This window comes from Perognathus longimembris, chromosome 7, assembly GCF_023159225.1.
Source record: "Perognathus longimembris pacificus isolate PPM17 chromosome 7, ASM2315922v1, whole genome shotgun sequence".
In the NCBI taxonomy this organism is placed as follows: domain Eukaryota; kingdom Metazoa; phylum Chordata; class Mammalia; order Rodentia; family Heteromyidae; genus Perognathus; species Perognathus longimembris.
In genome coordinates this window covers 48,296,503-48,323,629 of record NC_063167.1, presented here as the reverse complement: position 1 = coordinate 48,323,629, position 27,127 = coordinate 48,296,503, and positions in this window count along the sequence as shown.

Genomic DNA, 27,127 nt, shown 5'->3' with positions numbered 1-27,127 from the left:
GGGGGACAGGGGTAAATGAGGGAGGAAGTAACAAGTTGGATAATAAATGTCCTCACTGCCTTACATATGAAACTGTAACCTCTGTGTACTTCACTTTGACAATAAAGGAAAAAAAAGAAAAAGAAAAAATTGGTCATTCATGATAAAACATCTTTGCATTTTATTTCATATAAACTTTTAAAGAAAAAGAGTTGTAACTCTGGGATTAACTTTTTATACATAAACTTTGCAGTAGAATATAGCTTTTATTCTAGTTTGGAATTTCTTTAGGATTGTTGCTAGACATCATGAGGAGCAGTAAAATTAAACAGAAAACAAAATATACAACATCTTACATACAGGACACAAATTTTGGGGGTTACTTCAAATCTGGCTCCTCTCAGAGCCTTTTTGAGGCAAATTCTAAAGTAGCTACCTGTTACTCTGGAGAATTTCAAAGCATCAGTGTGGTTGGTGGGTGAAGTGGTCCCCTGAGGTTAAAGGCATGACCATACTAAATTACTCTGGCAAGTCACCTGAACACATTAATAGTTCTTTATAGATTTAATGAATCAATTCAATGAGTTAAGATGGCATTGGGTGAAGACACTTATTTCAACTTCTTATTTTTAACTTGGCTTTGGAGAGAGGAAATAATTTTGTTAGTTCTTATTGGAAAGAAAACTTGCAAAGGAAGACTCCTGGTTTCTCACTATCCACTGAGAGGAAGAGTGACATGTTGGACTCACCAGTAAGGAACAGCAAACTTAACTCAGTCTTCTGTCTTCCTTTTCAATGGCAGCAATTTCACAATACCTGCAATTTGAACAATTAGGTCCAATGAGAACAATAGTAGAAGTTCATTCACAAAAAATTTTGGAATCACATTCTTCAGTCATTCTTGATTCTTTTGTTCCATGTACTATCTCTCAGTTGTCTCTGAACTCAAAAAGGCAAGAAAAGATTTTTTTTTTGTTTATGATCCACATTAAAACTCCAATACTGATTGGAGTATACAAAATTGGTCTTTCTGGTGAATTTTTGGAGGTTTGAAGAAATATCAGCTGGCTGGGTAAAGAAATGACTTTGTGGTAAGTGTAAGAACTGTCTAGAGATATGAAAATAATAAAAGGCATGGAAGTGATCACATAAAATATACTTCATAAATGCTAATAAATCCAATATGTTTGCAGCAAACATAGTGAGAAACTTTTAATGAGACTGGACTAGCGCACAAAGGTTATAACACATAAAACTCAGCTATGGATATATAGATGTTTGTCTTAAGGCAGGTTTGTCAGCATAAGCAAATAAAACTATAGGGCTCTTAGTTTTAGAGGTACATACTTTTTAAAGATAAGATTGTCTAATGTGGGGCTGGGAATATGGCCTAGTGGCAAGAGTACATGCCTTGTATACATGAAGCCCTGGGTTCAATTCCTCAGCACCCCATATATAGAAAAGGCCAGAAGTGGCGCTGTGGCTCAAGTTGGCAGAGTGCTAGCCTTGAGCAAAAAGAAGCCAGGGATAGTGCTCTGGCCCTGAGTACAGCCCCAAGACTGGCAAAAAAAAAAAAAAAAAAAAAAGATTGTCTAGTGCAATATTTGCAATATATGCAGTTTACTAATTTTATAATGTCTATTTTACCTTGCAACTCTACCTTAAGGAAGTGGCAAACCACTGAAGATTTTAAATCTTAATGTGATATATACGACTGGAAATTATCAAAATAATGAGTGGTCTGGTGCAAATGATGCCTCTCTTTCCAAACATGTTTAATTTTCTTTTCTTTTTGCCAGTCCTGGGGCTTGAACTCAGGACCTGAGCACTGTCCCTGGCTTCTTTTTGCTCAAGGCTAGCACCCTGCCAACTTGAGCCACAGAGCCACTTCCAGCCTTTTCTATATATGGGGGGCTGAGGAATCAAACCCTGGGCTTCATATACAAGAGGTGAGCACTTTACTACTAGACCCTAGTCCCAGCCCTTAATTTTCTTAAAAATTTCTTCCAAACATGCCTTTGCCATAAAATCAATAATGAGATCTTGCTGTATCCTGTAACTTAGAGTAATATTGTAAATATAGCCCGATGAAGATAAATTACAGTCTCAGCACTGTGGCAAACAAAGCTGACTTGCAACAAAAATGGGAATTTGGATTCTCTTTCTTGGCATTCATGTTCTTCAGAGAAGAGGCAATAGACAAATGTGACTGACAAACACAGTAATTTCACTTGCAAAGCTGAGCATACTCATTTTGCCTCCTTTGAAATCTGGCAACTCAATCCTCAAGGAAGCCTGCACTTATTGTGCCTGACTCATTCAGAGTGCCATGATTGCTGAGTTTGTGGCTACCTAACTTTGATTCACAGCAAGGTGGAGCAAATGGACTGACACTGTAATTTCTAGAACATGATCCATCAGAGAAGCAACACCATCCCAGAATACTTACAGAAGAAATAGGCACATGGGTAGTGAGCAGAAATTGTTCTCTTGCTTTAATATTCATTTTCTAAACACAAGTTCTTGTTTTTAATTAAGAAACCACGTGTTTCCTAAATGCCTCCTGCCCTGCACCCATTTTTGTAACCCTTTCCCTGGGAGTTTCCTTATATTTGATGGTTAGAATTCTAATTGCAACTCTCTAGAATAGAGTAATGGTCAAATTGGAACACGTTGTTCTCACCTACTGATCAGTCCATTTGTAGGCTTGCAACTATGTGAGCACACTCAGCACCAGGAAAGTTGTCTCCACAGGAGATCAATAACTATGCATGGTAGGGGCAGTGTTAAAATGGAAGAGAAAAGAAAAGCCAAGGGTAAAGCTTGAGACAGCATTTAACACTTCTTTTTCATAAGAGCAGGAATATGGCTTGCAATACATCTTAGATATTTTAAAACAACTTGCTATAAAAAATTGAACACAAGCTTGTGTTAATAACCAATATATCCATCCAGCTCTATTGTCAATTATAAAAAGGAAACTGAAATATAATAAATACAGAAATTTGAAAAAAAATACATGAACCCAGAATCTGAGTAAGTGGCTAGTATTATTATCTTTTGGGCCAAGCCAAGACTATATACAAAACAGAATATTTATTAGATATGCAAGTGTTGTCACTAATACCTTGATATTTAGCATGTTCTAGAAGCTATTATCATCCTTTTAAACAATAATAATGTGGGTTAAGTACTATTTTTCTTATCACTTTGTGAAGGAGAAAGTTGAAATACAGTAAGCCAATATCACAGTTTAAGAATGACATACCAAAGATTTAGTAAAGGTAATTGGACTTCGTAAGTGTACTTTTTTTTCTGGTTCTAGGACTTGAACTCAAGATCTAGGTGTTTTCCCTTAGTCTTTTTGATCAAGGCTGGCACTCTATCACTTGAGTCACACCTCCACTTCTGTTTTCTTTTCTTTTCTTTTTTTTTTTGGCCAGGTAACTGGAGATAAAAGTATCATGAACTTTTCTACCTAGGGTGACTTACAACTGCAATCCTCAGATGTCAGTCTTGAAAGTAGCTATGATTACTTAAACTTTACCTTAACCTTTGCACTATTCTTGTTCTAAGGATAAGCATATTTTAATAATACTTTTATAGTATTTGCACACCCTGAAAAACATGAGTATCAATTAGTTTAACTTGTTTTGCTTGGGTAAGACATTCTCAGTTCCCTTTTGCTGTTCTATAATTTTAGACAACTTCATAAAGGTTTATTATGCACAAAGAACATGGTGTGTATACTTAGGCTTAATCTGTATTCATTCTTCCACTTAACAATCATCCATGTAATGCTTGTTACATGAGTTGCTATAAACTTAGTTATCAAGGAATTATTCTTGATCAAATGTTCATAGTCAAAAGAACACAAAACAAGGTAACAATTATAGTGGTGATTACCTTAGCAATGGAAGCTACTACCCAGCGCACATTAATCGTTTCATGTTGCTTTGAAATATTTAACTCAGGGTCCCAAAGATTCCTAGTTTTCTTGTTTTTCCAACAGAACATTTACCACTGCTACAAAATACACAATATGTTTCTTAGGAGTACTCAGTCATTGCTTCCTGTGGCACATGGATTGATCTTGCAGATGCAGGGCCTTCAGTGTAGATACACTGTTATAGGAAGCCACGTGGTCCAGAGGAACAACCTTAATTGTTTTCATACATTGGTGTAGATGAATTTTACTATGTCACTAGTGATGATGGCTATAAGCCAATCCTCTGCCTTGAACCACTATGTGGAAATGGCTCTTGATTTGATATAAATTACTTTCAGTCAACAGGGTCTTCTAACACAGCACCTCTCATAGCCAGCGTCTTAGAGACACTCAGAAACTGTCTCCAGGCACGACTCATGCATCTTTTCAAATACTCATCCGAAGGATAAAAGATCAATGAAGCAGAGACTAATGCTTCACTGTTTTTCATTTCTGTTTGTGTATCCCTGTAAAGCTTGAAATGAACAGATAAATCCAAATATTTCCTTTCTTCTTTAGCCAAAGTCTCACAATAAATATGCAAATTATGTCCATTAACTCATTACCAATGCACACAGACTGTCTTAGTTTGAACTCAGGACATTCTGTTACCTTCATAACATGGAAAATGCTATAGTAAAGAAATGAATAAAGTGCCTGAGGAGCACAGAAGATTTCCCTATCTAGCAGTTCTAGAGAGCTTTATTGGTACAGTAACCCTTTGGTTCAATCTTGGAAAATGTGTAAGAGTTTACTGTTCAGTGATGAAACATTACAACAAATGGGAAGTGAAAATGCATGAAGGATTGCATATATGAAACAGCTTGGGGTGCTTGGCTGATGTTGGGAAGTGTAACGTGCTTTGGCATAAGCACAAATGCAGGAGGAAGCTTCAGGATTAGCTGAGTAGTAAAACACAAGAAGTTTTGTTTAAAGAAATATCTGTTTCCAGTTTGAAACATCACTGTCTTGTTTGCTTTCGTCAGATTTTAGTGCAGAGTTTTGTTTGTTTTCATTTAACCTAAAATAGTTGCTTGTGGCTCCCAACTGATATACCAATTGGCATTATGCTTATTGTTTGAAGACAGTTCTTGCTCACTATGCCATGCCACTGATTTACATTGGGAATCTTTACACCTAAACTCTTCAGGGTTACTCTATCAAAATAGACAAATAGACTTGGAGCAATGGCTTTTATATCAGATGAAGCCCAAATAAACAGAAAGCTTACCCATGGAGGGTTTTCTCTTATCTGCACTATTTTGTCCAGGCAAGTATGTTGCTGAGGAAAGTAAGAAAGATTTCTACAAATTCCAATTTCTCTCTGTCTACTGAAAGTCCAGCTGGGGTACAGGGAGGATTAGGGATACCCTGCCTCCTCCAGGCTGACACCTTTTCCTATTTTTCTCTCTGTCCACCTAGCTCTGTGTGTAAATTTGAGTTTAGCCATGAGAAAGAAAATGTTACTTAGAGCTTTCTTATTTTAATTGAATGGATGAACCACTAGTGTCATTTGATAATACAGATAGCTCCAAACTTAGAGTGGTTGAAATGACTGAATTTTATGTTTTAATGTGGTATGGAAATTATATGGATTCAGTAGGAATGTGACTTTGAATTTTGAATGCTCCACTTTTCTTGGCTTAATGACATGTGGTAAGATGCTAGGCAGCAGCACCTCCAGTTAGCCACATTATCAAAAGGACAAAAAACAGATCTACAATGAGCTGCACTGCTAATCTCTGATATTGGCTTGGTTAGGTATAATGAATGCATTTTTACCAGTCCTGGGCTTAAATTCAGAGCCTGAGCATTACCCGTGAGCTTCTTTTGCTCAAGGCTAGCACTCTACCATTTGAGCCACAGCATCACTTCCAGATTTTTCTGAGTAGTTGGTTCGAGATAAGAGTCTTCAAACTTTCTCACCCAGATGGCTTCAAATTGCAATCCTCAGATCTCAGCCTTTTGAGTATCTAGGGTTATAGGCATCTGGCCTTACATGCATTTCTGACTTATTGTACTTTCAACCTAAGATAAGGTTATAGGAACATAAAGGAATATCTGTCTAGGGTAAGAACTGAATATATTGTTCTCTAACCTCATAAGCAACAGTGTACAATGGAAATGCGGAATGCAAATAAAGAGGCATGCAGATTAAGATATTTGTTCTCTCTTCCATGGCCTCAATTTCAGATTCTTAGAATATTAATTATATTTTCCAGTTATATGTGCTTGCATATCCAAGATTCATTAGGTTTGATCAGCTGTTATTAACACCAGAAAGCTGCTAGAACTTTGATTGCTTTATATTCTCTCACAGCTTTGTTAAGTTAGAAAAAAAATTCTAAAATATCATTGTGGGGCCATATTCATAAATTATTTCATATGTTGCTATACCACTGTCAGCACTCAAATTTATACTTATGATCAAGCTCACATTCACGTAACATGGAGTATTTTATTTAGTCAGCTAATGATTGTGGTAAATGAGAAATTGCTTTGCATCATTATTTCAACAAAATGATGTGTATTTAATGTAATAATATTTAATGTTATAATATTGCTTTACAAAATTCATAAGGTTAACATTGCTTTAGACAAGTTCAAAGAAGTTTGTTGAGCATACATATCTTCATACCCTCTCCCCAAGAGAGTTGTATTGTTCACTCACATATTAATGAGAATGCTAGGCTGAAACAGAGAACTTGGTATTTGCTTTTGTGTTTATAAATTACTATGTATTTTGATGTTCTGTCATTAAAAGTAAATGATTATGAGAATCAACTGTGCATGATTTTTTAGTCTAATGTTCAACCCTTTTTACTTGATTGCTGTACAAAAGGAGATTTGTTGTTGTTTGTTGGATCTTAAAAGTCTTCCCAAAGCCCATATGCTAAAAGTTTGTTCACTAGCCTGTGATGCTATTGGGAAGGGATGGGGCCTAGTAGAAGGAAATGAGGTCAATGGGGGTGTGGCCTTAGTACAGATATTGGGACTTATTTCTCCAGTTGTTTTGTAACTGCTGTGGTATTAGCAACCTCTTCTGCCATGTGCTCCCACCACGTTGTGCTATGCTGCCTATGTATCTAAAGCAGCTACACTAATCAAGCATGGACTAGGAACTCTAAGGACATGAACTGAAATAAGTACTTCATTCTTAGAAGTGATTCATGCCAGTTACTGTGTCACAATGCCAAAAAGATGACCAACGCACACTTTTGTTGGTTTCGCTTTTTTGTTCGTTTGTTAAGGTGAAGTACAGAGGGGTTGCAGTTACATATATTAGGTACTAAGTACATTCCTTATCATACTTGTTAAACCTTTCCTCATTTTTCTCCCATCTTCCCTCTTCCCCAGTTCAACCCCCCAAGTTATATAGTTTACAACATATTTTCTTGTAAGTATTGCTGTTGCATTGGTTGACCTTTTACCACTTTTTCTGGCCATTTTAACATTCCCCTTCCTTTCCACAATTCAAAGTGACAGACATATGCAAAATATTCAGGGTGCCAGAATCAAATACAGTGACCACAGGGGCTAAACCATAGGGAAAATGGACAGAGGAAAAAAAGAAATAATTTCACATAGTACGTTGAAAATAACAACATCAATGATGAAGCATTTGTTTCCATATTTTGGAGATCATTTCTCTTAGTGTTATCTTCTGTGATCATATGTACATAGCTATTGAGCTATTGTGATCATCTTCTAGGACTATCCTATACATATACTAAATGTTAATAATAAGGGAAACCATAGCATTTATGTTTCTTTGGATCTGGCTCACTTCACTTAGTATGTTTTTTTTTCCCTAAGTCTTTCCATTTTCTTATGAATGGGGCAATGTCATTCTTCTGATAGAAGCATAGAATTCAATTGTGTATATCTACACCATAATTTCTCTATCCATTCATCTACTGAAGGGCATCTAGGTGGGTTCCATATTTTAGCTATGGTAAATAATGCTGCTATGAACATGAACATGATAAGATGGATAATTTATGAAGAGTAAATATTTATTTTATCACAATTCTGGAGACTTGCAAGTCCAAGATCAGGTTATACAACACTTGATTTTCTCTGCCATAAAAAAGACACCTTTTGCTTCATCTCCCAAAGAGAACAAATACTTTGTACTCATATGGTAGAAGATAGAACAGCAATATGGTTGGATGCTGAATGAAGACCCTTTTACAAGTTTCTTAATCCTATTAGTGGGGAGCCCCATGGTCTAAATCGCCTCTTTAGTTTTCTACTTTTTAGTACCAACTGTTCAATTCTAATACCAGAATTTTGGAGGGGACACATTCAAACCACTTTAGCCCTACTGCCATGAAAGGAATATGTCTTACAAGTGTTCCTGCCTACCCTTGACACTGCAGGATGTGTGAAAAATCTCAACTACTGATCCCTATTCTGTGTTTATTGTCATCACTCATTTAGCTAAATGGAATTCAGCTTGCTACTCACATCACCACAGAAAACAAAATTATAGAATACATGTTTCAAGGATATCCTTTCACTTAATTAAAGTGTAAGCAGAACTCCATTCTCATATCAGTTGCTTAATATAAAAAGTGCAAAACTGAATCGAAGAAAAAGCATTGTCTGTAAGAAATGCAGTAAATGGAGTCAGAGTTGGAACTGGACAGTAATTCCAGAAGCTGTTTCTGTTACTCTACTTTCTCATTTATTTACCAGGGAGCTTCATCCACTCTTTAAAATCTACCATTTTACTTCCTTCTGAATTTTGTCCTGAATTATTTATTACTGTTGTCATTATTATTGTCACTAGTAGTGCTACTACTATTACTGCAAGAAATCCTCTTTCAATGTGTGTTGATTTTTAATACATAAAACCCAATCAGCATGAGGCAAATCTTTTATTTATTTATTTGTTTGTTTGTTTGTTTGTTTGCCAGTCCTCGGGCTTGGACTCAGTGCCTGAACACTGTCCTTGGATTCTTTTTTCTCAAGGCTAGCACTCTGCCAACTTGAGCTACAGCGCCACTTCTGGCCTTTTCTATATATGTGGTACTCAGGAATCGAACCCAGGGCTTCATGCATAGGAGGCAATCACTCTTGTCACTAGGCCATATTCCCAGCTCAAGGGGCAAATCTTTTCCTTGGTTCTCAGGCTTCATTTTTGGATCCATCTTTTAAAATTCACAGACTTCATGTAAGAGACTTGGGATGAGTGGATTGTGAGACCACGTTTCCTCATGATAAACATCAACAGGATCAGGCATCAAGGATCCATGGCTGCAATATTTCTCGCCAGTGTCTATTTTCTTTCCACAACACACTTTCTGCTTTGTTGTTAAATCCCTGCCCCTACTCCATAAAGATTTTTTTCACATTAAATATATATGTAGATATATGTAAATATATATGTAGATATATATTTACATATACATAATATTTAAAGAGATGAAGAATGCATAAAGGAGAGGTAGGCAGCCCAATGTTGCCCCTGATTACTGTCAATTTTTTTCCTATGTGTGATCGTAGGTTACCTAGTCAATTTTCTCATTCATAAAATAGGATAATATCCACAGTCCATATGTTTATAAATTTATTACAATTACCATAAGAATGCCCCTTAAATTTAGCATAATTCCTAGAACACAGTAAATATTAGCTGAAGGTGTTCTATGACATGAAATATAAACAGGCTTCTAACAGTTGGCTGCGTGTTTCTATCCGCTGAAGACATCCTGTTTCAGGATCTTTGATTTTCTGTTTGAATGGTCTGGGATAATTGCCAGTGGACATGCTGCTTCTGTCGCCCTGGGTGAGATGGCCTGGTCTTGAGCTTGTAGCATGATAATGAATGAATTAGGAAAAGCTGAAGCAAACATGTGGGTGGATATCCCATGCCAGCGCTTTGATTTCGATTCCTTGCAAAACAACAGAAATATTCATTATATTTTCAGTCCTTTCAAAATGCAAAGAATAGTGCAGCTTCAAAGGAAGAACAGAAAGGCATTTAAGTTGTTTTTTTGTTTTTTTTTAACAAATTTAAAAGCAGCCTCTAGGAATTAAGGCATCATAGATCTTTCCCTCCTTATTTTTCTGCTCATTATTTGGCACCATTATCTGTTTTGATCTCTTCCTACAGATATGCCAGTGTTAATTGCTACAAATGTGATCCTTGGGCCCAGCAAACGGTCTGTAGCTTGTGTAGAATATAGTAGATCATTAAATAAAATTTTAATTTACTGTATTTAAAATGTTCTTCAGGAGCAGCAACAGAAGCTTGTGGGTGGGGTTGGAGGATCTATGATTATAATCATAGAGAAATGTTTCTTCTGACATTTTTCTTTCAGAAAGACTAAGCAAAATTGCAGTACAGTTTAACAGTACCTTTCTTAACTCACTGAATGTTGCCATGGAAACAGCAATCTCGCCTTGACATGAAAGGCATTTAGGAAATCTGTTAGGCTTTAACATTAGCATGATCTAAGCATCCTTGGTTCCCACTAACAAGTCTAGCATCTCTTTTTGAATTCCATTAATGCTCATTAAATTTCTCTGCATGTAGTTTTGGGATCTTCATATTGGAGATCTTTTTAGTGAATGACCAGCTCATCAGAGAAAATGCATGTTGTAGAACTACTTAGTTCATCAAGCAGAAAAAAAGAAGACTTACTCTACTTGCACTGTTTTTTGCCATGATCCACCTTTAGATTTTTAATAGAGGTGATTGGAATGACAAGGAAATCTGCTAATGTTTGGGAGTTTTATTTGTAATAAAAAACAAAATAAGATATTGTGTCCAATTAAAAGTTAACAGGAAACAGTTTTTTGATCATCTGCTTTTGCTTAGTTACTTTAATGTTAAGTTTCTTATGTAAGTTTTGTTTTGCCTACTAATACATATGTGTGTGTATATCTGTGTATGTGTGTGTATGTATGTGGCATTGGAGTATGAATAAGGACTTTGCACTTGCTAAGTGGGCACACTATCACTTGAGCCATGACTCTAGTTCTCTTTCTTAGTATTATTTTTTTTACAGAGTCTCACTTTCTTCCCAGGACAGCATAGATCATGATCCTTCTATTTATGCTTTCTGCCATGGCTGGAACAACAGGAGTATGCCATCTTGTCAAAGTTTTCAGTTAAAAGTAGAGAGAAAAACTTCTCCCTAACTTTTCTCCTGGGATGGCCTCAAGCTGCCATCCTCCAACCTCACACTGCAAAGCTGGTCTGGCAAGCATATACCACCACAGCTAGCTATTTTTTGACCTGGGGTCTCTCAGACTTCTCAGGCTGTCCTTGAACCATGACTTTCCAAATCTTACTCTCCTAAGTAGCTATTATTACAGGTGTGAGACAAAGAACCAGAGTCTGAGTATTACATTTTTAGTGTTTGGTTGTTTTTGTTTTTGTTTTTTGTAGATACTCTACTTAGGAAACTTACAGTTCTAAAACATTATGATTCTGCCAAAACCAGTTGGACTCAGTTTCATTTTTGTTCCAAGAGCTAGGAAAACTTTGATTAGAAAGTCATCAATTTGCTTTGAGCTGTTATAGTACTGGCTAAATCACTCTCTTCTTTCATTCCACCAAATGAAGGAATGGAGTGAACTTGTGGAAGAAAATGAGAGATAGTCTGTTTGAATTATGTTTCAGAATCTTCCAAGTTTTTATGTGAATTGAAATGTTGCTGATTTAGCAGTTAATCTCCTTCTGAGGTTTTCTTTAAAATTTTCTTTAAATTGTCTGTGTTTATTCTCATTACGGAAAGATTCCCTAATAGCTCTCAGTTCCTATTTGAGCCATAGAGCAAGAAACAAGTGATTTAAGAATCATCTATGGAGTCAGTGAGCTGAGGTTCAATTTTCAGCTCCATCACTACCAGTTGAGTGGCACCCACTCATCCAGGTACTTAACCCCTTGAAGCTGCTTTTCCTCATGAAGTTGTAAAGATTAAATTAGAAAATGCACTTGCAGCACTAAGCCTTGTACTATAACACATGCATACTGGCCCTTAGAGATAGTCTGAATTGTTACATCATCCTCATCATTATTAATTATATAGCTTGGATAAACGTGACAATACCAGTAAAGTTGATATTTCTCTTGAACCTAAATAAAATTTAGAAGAACTACAAAACAGAAATATAGTGCGCCGATTTTAGATCTCCTTTTCCTTTCTATGATTGTCATTCACTTTTTGGAAAAGTGGATTTTAAGTAAAAAAAAATATTCAAAGTTATGGAGTAGGGAAGAGATCGAATACAAACTGGAAATTTAAGTTTTGGGGTGGGATGTTGAATAAAATTAACCAACTAGTCATCTATGTTTGATGTGAGTCATTGTGTGGGTATAAGACAGGCATTTTCTGTCTTCTCTGGTTGTTGGATGTAGTGAATTCTTCTGTAATAAATTATGTATCATAAATAAATCTGGTTTACTGATGATTACTCTGATTTGTTTATCGTTTTATTAAAGTTCAACTGTGCAAGTAGATTACATTCTTTCCCAATCTATAAAGTGGGCCAAAAGAAAATAATAGTAAATCAGAGAGAAATAAAAATTTATTTTAAGTAATGACTTAAGTACTTAGCTAATTAGGAATATGTCTTAAGATAATGGGATTTTTAAAGCTTTGCCCCATTACTTAACAATTTTAAACATTACACTGGAAGAGAGCAGCTATTCTTATCAGGACAAATGACCACTGTTACCTTGTAACATGAAAACAGAATGCATGCTCTCAGAAGGCAGCCAATTTCCAAGGGCACAGGGAGAAAGAATTGTATTTATATCAAGATTTGCTATGGCCAATAGCAGACAGGAACATATAGTTTTCAGAACACAAGAATGTAACAAAAAGAAAGTAGAGCAGTCAATATATCCATTTAGTTTCTTATCTTCCAAATCACCAACAAGATACAAAGGCCGTAAAATCATGCTAGACATCTTATCCTGCTTCATTCCTCTACCTCAGTTAAGTATAAATAAACACCATCCCTCACTTAAAGTTCAACCGAAATTTTCTTTTTTCTGCTTTATGATAGTCTAAAGGTTTATCCATTCAGTATAAACTGTGATTCAAATCTTGAATTTTGATCTCTTCCTGAGCTAGTGATGTGTGGTACCATACTTGGGAGAAGCTGGGTAATGTCAGTGAAAGCAACCCCTACTAGCCATGTAGTTATCCTGGTGCTTTTACTTCAGTGGCTAAGCTAAGTGCTCAGTGGGGTAGAAAGATTCAATGCACTTGCACAGCCATGCACTATTGACCATAGCCAACTTATAGAAATAGCCTAGATACCCTTCAATGGACAAATGGATCAATAAAATATGATACACACACATGTACACATACACACAAATGGAGTTTTACTCATCTATCAGGAAGAATGATAATATGTTGTTTTCAGGGAAATGAGTGAACTTGGGAAAAATCCTGTTAAAGTTAGTCTCGAGAGATAAAGGATATGTGTTTTCCCTCATACATGGCAGTTAGATCTAATTTGTGTGTGTGTGTGTGTGTGTGTGTGTGTGTGTGTGTGTGTGTGTGTTAACCAATGTATGATATAGGCAGCGAAAGACTTGAAAGTTGTAACTTTTTTGTTTTTGTTTTTTTATTTGTTTGTTTTGCCAGTCCTGGAGCTAGGGACTCAGAGCCTGAGCACTGTCCCTGGCTTCTTTTTGCTCAAGGCTAGCACTCTACCACTTGAGCCACAGCGCCATTTCCGGCTTTTTCTATATATGTGGTGCAGAGGAATCGAACCCAGGGCTTCATGCATATGAGGCAAGCACCTTATCACTAGGCCATATTCCCAGCCCCGAAAGTTGTAACTTTTTTGAACAATCAGCTTATAATTTTACTAAATTAAATGCAGGAAGCTGGAACATCATGTGTTGTTGGGTCAGGATAGGTAAAGGAGAAGGGGAACAAATGAACAGAGAGAAGAAGGTGGGTGAACACAGTCATAATATTCAGCCTGCATGTTTGAAAATGGAGTAAATAGAGGAGATGGGTGGGGTTAAGACAGATGGAGGAGAATGATGAAAGGGGAAACATTGATCAAGATGAATTGTACTCACACACTAAAATATTGAATTGAAACTTTTTTGTACAAAACTACTTAAGGTATTTTTTAAGTCACAGTAATAGTTGCATCATGTTTTGACAAATGTATTTATTACTATTAAAGATAAAGTTTTTCTAAACGTGACAAAAATGCGCTTGTGACTTAAGGTAATTTCCATGTATGAAGTGTCTATCAGTATGAAACTCTGTCATAAATTGAGAAATATCTGTGACACTTTGCTAGGATTTCCATCTCAATATACTAGAGCAGGTTGCTTAAACAACAAAATGGTGTTTTCTTACAGTTTTGGAAACCAGAATTCTAAGGTGCTGGCAAGTTTAGTTCTTTTGTGGTCTTTCTTCCTGGCTTGCAAATAGCTTCTTTCTTCCTGGTTTCTCACAGGCATTCCACTGTGTGTTCCCAATATCTGGTGTCCAAGTGTCCTGTTCTTATTAAGCCATTAGTCAGATTAGAACGTACGCCAATGGCTTTATCAGGTTAATTGAATCACTCCTTTAAAGGCCATTTTCCCAAATACAAATTCTGAGATACTGAGGGTTAATGTTTTAACTTGTGAATTTTGAGGGTACTACTTTAGTCCATAAAAAGTCTTTCCCCAATGTCATAGATTTATTGACAAAAGATGTTGCATTGACTTAATATGTCATTAATTTCTTTTTCTTCATTGGAAATAAAATTTTACTTCTCAGATAACTTCTATAGGAGCAAAAGAGGAAACATTGCAGACACCTTTTCAGTAAATATCAAGCTTTTAGCCCAGACAATGATATAGGTAGACAAAAATGAAAATTTTTCAAGTTGATCTTAAAAACATTATTGACTGCATGGTTTCTTGATAGGCATATTAAACTCAAGCAAGTTCAGAATGTTCCAAAGTGGTTAATCATTTCCCAATAAAAATAAAATATAGAATGAAAAGGATTACATTTATCTAAGGTTTGTTTTTCTATATTACCATGTGATGTGGGGCTTAATAAATCCCATTAAGGGGCTGGGAATATGGCTTATTGGTAGAATGCTTGCCTTGCATGCATGAAGCCCTGGGTTCAAAAAGGCAGGAAGTGGCTCAAGTGATGGAGTGTTAGCCTTGAGCAAAATGAAGCCCAGCACAGTGCTCAGGCCCTGAATGCAAGCCCCAGGACTAGCAAAAATTAAGAATTAAAAAAAAGAAATAAAGAAAAAAATCCCATTAAAATAATTTGCTCCTGGGGCTGGGAATATGGCCTAGTGGCAATAGTCCTTGCCTCGTAAACATGAAGCCCTGGGTTCGAGTCCTCAGCACCACATATATAGAAAAGGTTAGAAGTGGCGCTGTGGCTCAAGTGGCAGAGTGCTAGCCTTGAGCAAAAAGAAGCCAGGGACAGTGCTCAGGCCCTGAGTTCAAGCTGGAATGGCAGGAATGGCAAAATAAATAAATAAATAAATAAGTTGCTCCTGAAGAAGTTTGTTTTAATAAAGCTGAACATTGTTAGAAAATAAGAATAAAGATAAACCTTGCTAAGTTTGGAAGAAAAAAATGAATGAAATGAAATGAAGTGATATTATAAGCAATAATTATTTGTTCTTTTATAGGTTTCTGATCGTGGAGACATCAAGAACTCCATTTACGCTGATTAGTTATGTTATCTGATGCACTGCACCTTAAAAATCACTGTGTTTTCAATGTAACATCTTCATATCTTTCAATGTGACTGTAGAACAGAGAGAAGGAAACACAAACTTCTTCAGAAATTCCCTGATCTATGGGCATGTGCCTGTATTTGCTTATTCTTGAATATGATACATAAATAAGAAGAGTCAGAACCTTGCTTTCCCCAAACTTCTGATTGTATTTTCCTCCCTAGTAAAGTATTGAAAAATGCAATAAAGAAAACACACAAAAACTATAGTATTGTGTTTACATTCTTTATTTAAATATCAATACAAGGAGTAAGTGAATCAAAAGTTAATGGTAGGCAATGATACTACACTTTAAAATCCAGTGCTTTCTGGAGTGCAACCATGCATGTTTGTAGCATTAGATACTCAAGACATTGTGATGAGATGATAGTAAATTTGAGGCTAATCTGAGTAAATTGCCATGATGATGTTACAATAAGAAAAGACAAAAAAGAAAAGCACTGAGAGTGAGGCTCAGTAGTTAAGCACTTGACTAATTTCTGCACATTCCATATATTATACATAGTATACAAATATATTACATATATGGATATAACTTATATATCCATATATATCTGGATATATGTATGTATGTATGTATGTATGTATGTATGTATGTATGTATATACATATATCATATATTTGTTTTGGGTGTCAGTAATGAGGCTTGAACTCTGGGCCTGAGCTTTGTCCCTGAGCTTTTTTGCTAAAGATTATCACTTTAACACTTGAGCCACAGATCTGCTTCTGGTAATTTTGTGGTTAATTGGAAATAATTTCAAGCCTCAACTGACTTTAATCTCAGCTTTCTGAGTAGCTAGGATTACAGATTTGGGCCACTAGCACCTAGCTCTACATGTTCTTCTGAATGTTTTGCTTTGATGAGGGGTCCAGAAATACCAAATAATACTAAAATAATATTCATCTCTGTGGTACCTTCATTCTAACTGGAAAAGAAATTACACATTTGCAACTATGTAGTAGCTCTGATACTTCCATGAAGAGAAATAGAGGATGAAAATGCTGTGTATTAATTTTCCTTGGTGGAAAGTTTGTCAGGGAAGCTCAATGAAGCTGGGCCCTGAAAGATAAGAAAAAATTAGTTGGAAAGTATTTTATGAAAACTTAAGGTAACAGTTTACAGACAACTTTATTTTATATATATATGTATGTGTGTATACATTTATACACATATATGTATATACGTATACACATACATTTATATATATTTATATGTATATACATATGTATATACACATATATGTGTGTATATATACATAGGCATATTTAACAGAATTTTGAATTTATAAAGCAATTTTCAAAGGAGGAGGTGAGTGATATTTTTGAGAAATGGAAGCAATGAAATATGAGCTTAACTTCTGAAAGAGTTCTGTAAGCATGTGGGGTATTGCTAGAGAGGTTGCAGGTGGATAACTTTCCTATGAGAGCATCTGCTGACCAGTCTTTGGTTTCTTAAGGGAAAATGTCACTTCTCAATTAAAGTATTGTTCTAAATACACAAGAACTTAGAAGAGGTGGTTACAATGATATTTTACATATACCATCATAACTAGAGAAAATTTACTTTGTTTAATCAACCAAAATATCTAAATTCTGCTCAATCTCCCTTGTCATTGATGTGGTTTTTTACCTTAACTTTATGGTAACCTGTTAATTTTATCACCATCTTATGTTTTTCTGCCAGATTGTGAAAAAGATCCTATCCTAAAATTATGTAGACAGTAAGTAAGGCTAATTACTTCCACTTTATAAAATCCTTATTTTGTTTAATTCTATTACTAACATCTCTTGTCCCATCCCACTGGTCATTATGTCACTGGCCAATATCCATAAAAAGTGCAGAGAAAGATAAGGGGAAAGCCATTCAGAGATGTTTTAAAGAACTCAGCCAAGATGTCAGGCAGACTGTAAAATTTAGCTAATGGGCCTGAGCAGCAATTTTAGCTTCACTCGAAATATATGAATAAATTTACAGGGTTTTGTAATTGATTAATGTTTCTGAAATAAATCACAATACTAGAATCTGCACATGAGTTGCCAAATCTAGCTTAAGTTTTAAAATTGATCTTCACCCAATAGCATCTTTAAAATATGTAGACTCTATAGTCTCCAGTATACACATATATGATGTGACATCTATACTTAAAAGCCTCAGGAGTATCTGAAACCTATATGTACGAACACAACTCCTCATGCTGCCTCCAACAGTTGCCTTCTCTGTGTGGTTCCACTAAGACAATACTTACCTAGCTGAGCATACTTCACACTTAGGGATCATGTTGATCATGTTGTACTGTTCCCCTATCTTCATGTTTTAAATTCAATCTGTCATGAAGCTCAGTTAACTATACTTTTAAAAGTCTAAGTTTTCATTAATTGACTTGCATATATTAAACCAGCTTTGCATCCCTGGGATTAATCCAGTTTGATCGTGGTGTATGATTTTTTTTTGATGACCTGTTGAAGTCGATTGGCCAGAATTTTGTTGAGAATTTTTGCATCTATGTTCATCAGGGAGATTGGTCTGTAGTCCTCTTTCCGTGATGAGTCTCTGCCTGGTTTTGGGATGAGGGTTATACTGGCTTCATAAAATGAGTCTGGTAGTGAATGTTCTCTTTCAATTTCATTGAAGAGTTTGAGAAATATTGGAGTGAGTTCTGTTTTGAAGGCCATGTAGAATTCTGCGGTGAATCCGTCTGGACCTGGGCTTTTCTTGGATGGGAGATCATTTATTGCCGTTTCTATTTCAATACTGGATATGAGTCTGTTTAGAAGGTTTAAATCTTCATGGTTGAGTTTGGGGGTATCAATTTTTTCTAGGAAATCATCCATTTCTTCCAAGTTCTCGAATTTGTTGGCATAAAGGTTTGCAAAATAGTCCCTTATTATTTTCTGAATTTCGGTTATTTCTGTGGTGATGTTACCTGTTTCATCTCTTATCTTGTTTATTTGAGTGTGCTGCCTTCATTTTTTGGTCAGGTTTGCCAGGGGTCTATCTTGTTGATTTTTTCAAAGAACCAACTCTTTGTTTTGTTGATTCTTTCGATGTTTTTTTTTTCGTCTCTAATTGATTTAATTCTGATTTGATTTTAATTATTTGCTTCCATCTATTGACTTGGGGTTTGGCTTGCTGTTCTCTCTCCAGAAAATTAAGGTGCTTCCTTAAATTACTGAGTTGCTGTTTCTCCAGTTTGTTGATGTATGTACTCAGAGATATAAATTTTCCTCTGAGTACTGCCTTTGCTGTGTCCCAAAGGAGCTGGTACTTTGTGTCCTCAACTTGGTTGAAGTCCATAAACATTTGAATTTCCGTTTTAATTTCTTCAATGACCCACTGATGGTTCAGCAGTGTGTTCTTTAGTCTCCATGAATTGTGGGATTTTCTGTGGTGGCTGAATGAGTTGAGCTCTAATTTTATTCCATTGTGGTCTGAGAGAATGCAGGGAATGATTTTGATACTTCTGAATTTGTACAGATTTTCTTTGTGCCCTAAGATGTGATTTATTTTGGAGAATGTTCCACGTGCTGCCGAAAAGAATGTGTATTCTGTCCTTGCTGGGTGGAATATTCTGTAGAGGTCGATTAAGTCTAGTTGGTCTATGCAATTGTTTAGTTCTGTGGTTTCTTTGTTCAGTTTTTGGCGTGTTGATCTGTCCAGAGGTGATAGTGGAGTGTTAAAGTCTTCCACTATCATTGTGTTTGGGTCTATGAATGTTTTTAGAGCCAGTAGTGTTTGTTTGATGAAGTTGGGTGCTCCTGCATTTGGTGTGTAGATATTTAGGATGGTTATTTCTTCCTGTTGGAGAGATCCTATTACTAGTATGTAGTAACCTTCTTTGTCTCTTCTTACCTTTTTTAATTTGAAGTCAATTTTGTCTGATACTAGGATTGCAACTCCAGCCTGCTTATGGGGGGCATTTGCTTGATAGATTTGTTTCCAGCCTTTCACTTTTAGAAGATGTTTACTTTTGCTGGATAGATGTGTCTCTTGGAGGCAGCAGAAAGATGGATCTTGATTTTTGATCCAACTTATGAGCCTATGTCGTTTGATTGGAGAATTAAGTCCATATCAACCGGAGCAAGGTAAAGAACCACATGGTTTTATCGCTGGATGCGGAAAAAGCGTTTGATAAAATCCAGCACCCAGTTATGCTAAAAGCCCTGGAAAAACTGGGATTCCAGGGAACATTCCTGATAATCAAGGCAGTTTATGACAAACCAACAGCAAGCATAACTCTAAATGGTGAAAAACTAAAGCCATTCCCTTTATAATTATGAACAAGGCAGGGATGTCCACTCTCTCCCCTGCTCTTCAACATAGTACTAGAATTCCTAGCCAGAGCAATTAGGCAAGAAGAGAATATAAAGGGGATCCAAATAGGAAAAGATGAAGTAAAACTTTCTCTCTTCGCAGATGACATGATCCTATACCTAAAGAATCCCATAGACTCTACCCCCCAAGCTACTAGAGCTGATCCAAGACTTTGGCAAAGTTGCAGGATATAAAATAAACCTTCAAAAATCAATGGCCTTTCTCTATGCTAACAACCCGAAGACCGAGGCTGAAATCAGGAAAGCAACTCCTTTTGCAGTAGCCCCCCAAAACATAAAATACCTAGGAATAACCTTAACCAAAGAAGTGAAAGACCTCTTTGATGAGAACTTTAAAAGCTTGAAAAATGAAATTAAGTCAGAACTAAGAAAATGGATAAACCTCCCATGCTCCTGGATTGGGAGGATTAATATAATCAAAATGGCAATATTGCCAAAGGCTATCTACAAATTCAATGCAATACCCATTAATATCCCAACACCATTCTTTAATGAAATAGAGGAAGCAATCCAGAAATTCATATGGAGCAATAAAAGACCTAGAATAGCAAAAACACTCCTAAACAGAAAGAACAGTGCTGGAGGAATTACAATACCCAACTTCAAGCTGTATTATAAAGCTATAGTAATAAAAACAGCTTGGTATTGGCACCGGAACAGGCCTGAAGACCAATGGAACAGAATTGAAGACCCAGAATTGAACCCACAGAACTACGCCTACTTAATCTTTGATAAAGGAGCTAAAACAATAGTATGGAAGAAAGATAGCCTCTTTAACAAGTGGTGCTGGCAAAACTGGCTCAACACATGCAACAAACTAAAACTAGATCCTTATATATCACCCTGCACCAAAATCAATTCCCAATGGATTAAAGACCTTGAAATCAAAACAGACACCCTGAAAACACTAAAGGAAGGAGTAGGAGAAACACTTGGGCTCCTTGGCACAGGACAGAACTTCCTTAACAAAGACCCTGAAAGGCTACAAATCAAAGAAAGGTTGGACAAATGGGACTGCATCAAACTGCAGAGCTTCTGCAGGGCAAAGGACATAGCTCGCAAGATAAACAGAAAGCCCACAGACTGGGAGAAGATCTTTACCGGACATTCAACAGACAAAGGCCTCATCTCTGAAATATATGCAGAACTAAAAAAATTACCTTCTTCCAAAACAAAACCGCAAAGAACCAATAGCCCCCTCATGAAGTGGGCTAAAGACTTACAAAGAAACTTCTCTGATGAGGAATTGAGAATGGCCAAGAGACATATGAAAAAATTCTCTACATCACTGTCCATAAAGGAAATGCAAATCAAAACAACATTGAGATTCCATCTCACCCCAGCAAGAATGTCATATATCAAGAAAACTAATAATAACAATTGTTGGAGGGGATGTGGCCAAAAGGGAACCCTACTTCATTGTTGGTGAGAATGTAAACTGGTTCAGCCACTCTGGCAAGCAGTATGGAGCTTCCTCAGAAGGCTCAATATAGAACTCCCCTATGACCCAACAGCCCCACTTTTGGGTATCTATCCAAAAGCCCACAAACAAAATCACAGTAATGCCACCAGCACAACAATGTTCATTGCAGCACAATTTGTCATAGCGAGAATCTGGAACCAACCCAGATGCCCCTCCATAGACAAATGGATCAGGAAAATGTGGTACATATACACAATGGAATTTTATGCCTCTATCAGAAAGAATGACATTGTTCCATTTGTAAGGAAATGGAAGGACTTGGAAAAACTTATACTAAGTGAAGTGAGCCAGACCCAAAGAAACATGGACTCTATGGTCTCCCTTATTGGGAATAACTAGTACAGGTTTAGGCAAGCCATAGCAGAGCATCACAAGGCCCAATAGCTATACCCTTATGAACACATAAGATGATGCTAAGTTAAATGAACTCCATGTTATGGAAACAATTGTTATATCACAGTTGTAACTACTTTCAACGTCCTATGTGTATGTGTAGTTTCTATTATTGATGATGTTCTTGTATCACCTTCCTGTGGTTGTACCTACACTATCTCTCTAATCTTATCTGAGTATATTGGAAACCGTGTTTACTGGTATTGGAAGTAGGAAATTCAAAGGGAATACCAAATTTGAGAGACACAGGGTAAAAAAAGAGAAACAACTACAAAAGCAATACTTGCAAAACTGTTTGGTGTAAGTGAACTGAACACCTCGGGGGGGAGGGAAAGGGGGGGAAGGAGGGGGGCATGAGGGACAAGGTAACAAACAGTACAAGAAATATATCCAATGCCTAACATATGAAACTGTAACCTCTCTGTACATCAGTTTGATAATAAAAATTTGAAAAAAAAAAGTCTAAGTTTTCCTTCTACCTTCACTACAAGTTTTCAGGTCAGAAACTTCTAGATGGCTGCAGGATCCTTCCAATAGTGCCCTTGCTTCACTCTGGTTCCCTCCATTCCAATTTCAGTATAGCAGCACAGGAGTCACCATTTTACACATATGTTTCACATCATATTCTGAAGGCTAAAACCTCTACCACCTTCCTATTACTGTGCCTTTATAAACAAAACAACTCTCATTCCTTTCAAAGAGCTACATCTGGGACCTTTTATCCTCTAACACACATCTGGAAAACTAAATAGGAGGAGGAGTATCTGTTCCCTGCTTTGTGCAGGCAGATTCAAACTATGCACCAACCTTCCCCCATAGCAACCCTTAACCCACTCTCAATGCAATAAAAATCGCAACTTGTCTTCTTGTTTTATTTCACCAAATCATCTGTGAACCAGTTTAAGGGAACAATATTGGTTTCCTGAACAATCTTGTAAGTATTTATAAACGCTTTTTGGTATGTGTGCATGTAAGTCAGTCTTGATATCCATCTGGATAATCATAGAAAATTTTTAACGGGATCAATCCAGCTTCTGAATCTTGACTAAGAATGACCGGGTGAATGAATGAACGATTGTTTCTGTGTGCTTTGTGCATAAAACTAATTCTCTTATCCATCATTTCTTTTAACTTGTTCTTTCTATATTGGATTTTCTTATGAGCCCTATAGAAGTTGTGTAGTTAACAAATTAAAGGAAGCTTGGGCAAATGGGATTGCATGAAACTGCAGACCTTCTGCATGGCAAAAGATATAGATTGCAAGATAAATAGAAAGCCCACAGATTGGAAGAAATCTTCATTGCCCAGACAAGGGCCTCATATATAAAATATACTTAGAACTCAAAAATTAATTTCTCCAAACCAAATCCTCAAAGAAACAACTGCCCCCTTAAGAAGGGGGCTAAAGACTTAAAGAGAGAGTTCTCTGAAGAGGAAATGAGAATGGCCAAGAGGCACATAAAGAAGAACACCCCTGGCCATAAAAGAAATGCAAATCAAAACAGCATTGAGATTCCACCTCACCCTAGTAAGAATGGCCATTATCAAGAAAACTAATAACAACAGATGCTGCTGGGGATGTGGCCAAAAGAGAACCCTAGTACACTGTTGGTGGCAGTATAAACTTGCTCAACCACTCTGGAAAAAAGTATGGAGATTCCTCTAAAGGCTAAAAATAGATCTCCCATATGACCCAGAAACCCCACTTTTTGAGCATTTACCCAAAGGATCACAGACAAGACCATACTAACGCTACCAGCACAGCCATGTTCATTGCAGCACTATTTACGGTAGCTAAAATAGGAAACCAATCCAGATGTCCTTCAGTAAATGAATGTATCAAGAAATTATGGTATATGTACCCAATGGAATTCTGTGCTTCTATCAGAAAGAATGACATTGCCCCATTCTAAAGGAAATGGAAAGAGTTAGAAAAAAAATCATACTAAGTGAAGTGAGCCAGAGACAAAGAAACATAGACTCTATGGTCTTCCTCCATTGGCAATAATTTGTATATGTCTAGGATAGTCCTAGCAGATGATCACAATAGCTCAATAGCTATGTACCTATCATCACATAAGATGATACTAAGCGAAATGAGTTCCAAATTATGAAAACAAGCAGTTTATCATTGTTGTCATTTTAATGCACTATGTGAAATTATTTCTTTTTTCTTTTGTTTATCTTCCCTATGACATAGCCCGTTTTCACTGTATTTGATTTTGGTGCCCTGGGTATTGTACATATGTTTATCTGAATTAGGGAAGGGAAGGGGACCATCAAAATAGTGAGACAATGGATAAAACATGAACCTGTACAACAGCAATACTTACAGAAAATATGTAGTAAACCAAGAGCCATACAACTCTGGGGGAGGAGAGAAGACGGGAGAAAAATGAGGGAGGAGGTAACAAGTTTGACAAGAAATGTACTCACTACCTTACATATATATCTGCAACTCCTGTGTACAGCACCTTGACAATAAAAATTACAATAAAAATAAAAGAAATGAGCTCCAATATATGGACAGAAGAGAGTTTTTTCTTTGTTGTGGTTGTTTTTAATGTGCTATGTGAAGTTATTTCTTTTTTATTTCATTTTCCCGCTGTGGTTTAGTCCCTATTGTCACTGTATTGAATTTTGGTACCCTGTGTATTATATATACATTTATCTGTATTAGGGAAGGGAAAGGGAACATTAAAAAGGTGAGACAAAGGGTAAAAGGCTAAGCAAGGCAATAGCGATACAAGATAATATGTTTGATATTAACTATACTACTTGGGGCAGGGGGATTGGAAGGAGTGAAAGTGGGAGAAAATGAGGGAGGGGGTAACAATGTTCAACAGGAAATGTACTCCCCACCTTACATATGTAACGATAAACCCTCAGTACATCACCTTTACAATAAAATTAATTTAGAAAAGAAAGAAACTGCATAACATTTGTCTATTCCCCTTCCCTCATGGCTTTGAAGTTGTGCTTGCCTCATTTACTTCTGGCAGTACAGGCACCTTTTACTCTTTTTATCATGCTCTCATAACTAGTGCAAACAGAGTTAGGACCCAGGGTTTTCTTCATTCCTTGAAATCTCTCTATATTATATATATATAGGAAAGAGGATTACTACACTGGGGTATTTGGAAAGGGGACTTCTATTCATCAACCTGCTTATTATTAAGGACAATTTAACTGGTATAATTGGAATCTGATCAGCATCCATTATCAAATTTTCAACCTTTGAGAAATTAATTTCAACAAATATCACACTATGGTCAGAAAACACATTGTATCTCACTTTATTTCAACATTTAAACCCTTTCAGTTCTCTTGAGGATTACTTCAGACATCCACCTTCTGTCATAGATAATCAGATCCAGATTCTATAATTCCATCACACCTAAGTGTGTGATTTCACCAATCGAGTTTCTGGGGCTTGAACTTAGAGCCTGGACACTGACCCTGGGCTTTTTTACTGAAGGTTAGCACTTTACCACCTGAGCCACAGCTCCACTTCTGACTTTTTCTGGTTAAGTGGAGATAGGAATCTCACAGACTTTCCCTCTTGGGCTGGCTTTGAACCAGGCTGTTCAGATCTCAACCTTCTGAATGGCTACATTACAAGCATGAGTCTATCGATGCCCAGATTGATCATATTTTATTTCTAAACATAACTTCTAGAATTAAACTAACTCCTCATCTAGTGTTCTTACTCTAACACAGTAAAAGTGTATGATCCCTAGTAAAATGTCTTTTTTTCCATTTATAATGAGCATCAATTCCCATACCCACTATTCATTCTTGTTTAAAATTTTTAGTACAGCTATAGTTTTTGTCCTGAAGCTTGTCTTTCCAAAATAAACACATACACAATAATCACTTCTTTTTTCCATTTCCTATTACTTCAGGGCCCACATGCTGTCCTTTGTCTTTCCTTTTCCTGTGGTTAGTGATCTCAGTATTATTTATAGCAGAGAAAGTCTGTTGGAAGTATCATTACATTGTATAATGCATGGCTGACTTACATGTATTGTGTGGGTAACCCTCTGGCATTCCCTAATAATACTTCTGAACTCCTCTCTCACAGTGGTTCTACAGGGACATGGCAGCCCACTGAAATGAACTTGATAGATGATAATTACTACTCCAGTATCATTCTCAACTACGGTAGTTTGTCAAAACACCTTTCAGTTTTACTCAGTATTTTATTGGTTGGGAAATGATTACAGAAGGACCTACAACATGATCCTTCAGCTAGATTCACCCCAATGCTGAATCATGACTCATGTGTTATGCTTCGTTGGTCTAGAAACAAACTTTGATTGATGCTTTCTGAATAGGGAAGTCTAAAATTTGTACTAAGATGACAAGGGATTGAAATACAGAATAGGATATTTCTCTATTACTAGACAAAATAAGGAAAGCATAACCAATGGATCAATTATTTGTGTTTTATTTTTATGTCCTGTTCTTCTGATAACTGTTGTATGGGAAAATATAAATCATGAGAGCTCTATATGACCACAGGGTACCAAAAAGCTGGAGTAACAGACCTGTGATATTGTGCAAAACTACTTCCATTGTAGGGGCAAAACTGCCTCTGAGATTCTTGGGCTTTTCCTTGCATGGCTTTCTGTTCTTGCTTTTGTTACAGGTCTCTTACTATCTACAATACTTTTTTCTAAGACAATTTCTTTTTTTTTTTTTTAATTATTTATTTCTTTATTGTCAAAGTGATGTACAGAGGGGTTACAGTTTCATATGTAAGGCAGGGAGTACATTTCTTTTTTTTTTTTTTTTTTTTTTTTTTTGCCAGTCCTGGGCCTTGGACTCAGGGCCTGAGCACTGTCCCTGGCTTCTTCCCTCTCAAGGCTAGCACTCTGCCACTTGAGCCACAGCGCCACTTCTGGCCGTTTTCTGTATATGTGGTGCTGGGGAATCGAACCTAGGGCCTTGTGTATCCGAGGCAGGCACTCTTGCCACTAGGCTATATCCCCAGCCCTCTAAGACAATTTCTTTAAAAGAATAACTTCCTCTTATAGTTCCTATGATTCTTTTAATGTTTTGATATAATAATCATAATCATAGTAAAGCAATTTCCTAAGTAACTAAGATGTTCCAAGTACTGTCCTAATTAACTCAATTATTCGCATATAAATCTTATGACATAAGTTTGTATTGCAATCTCCTTTTGAGAAGAGCAT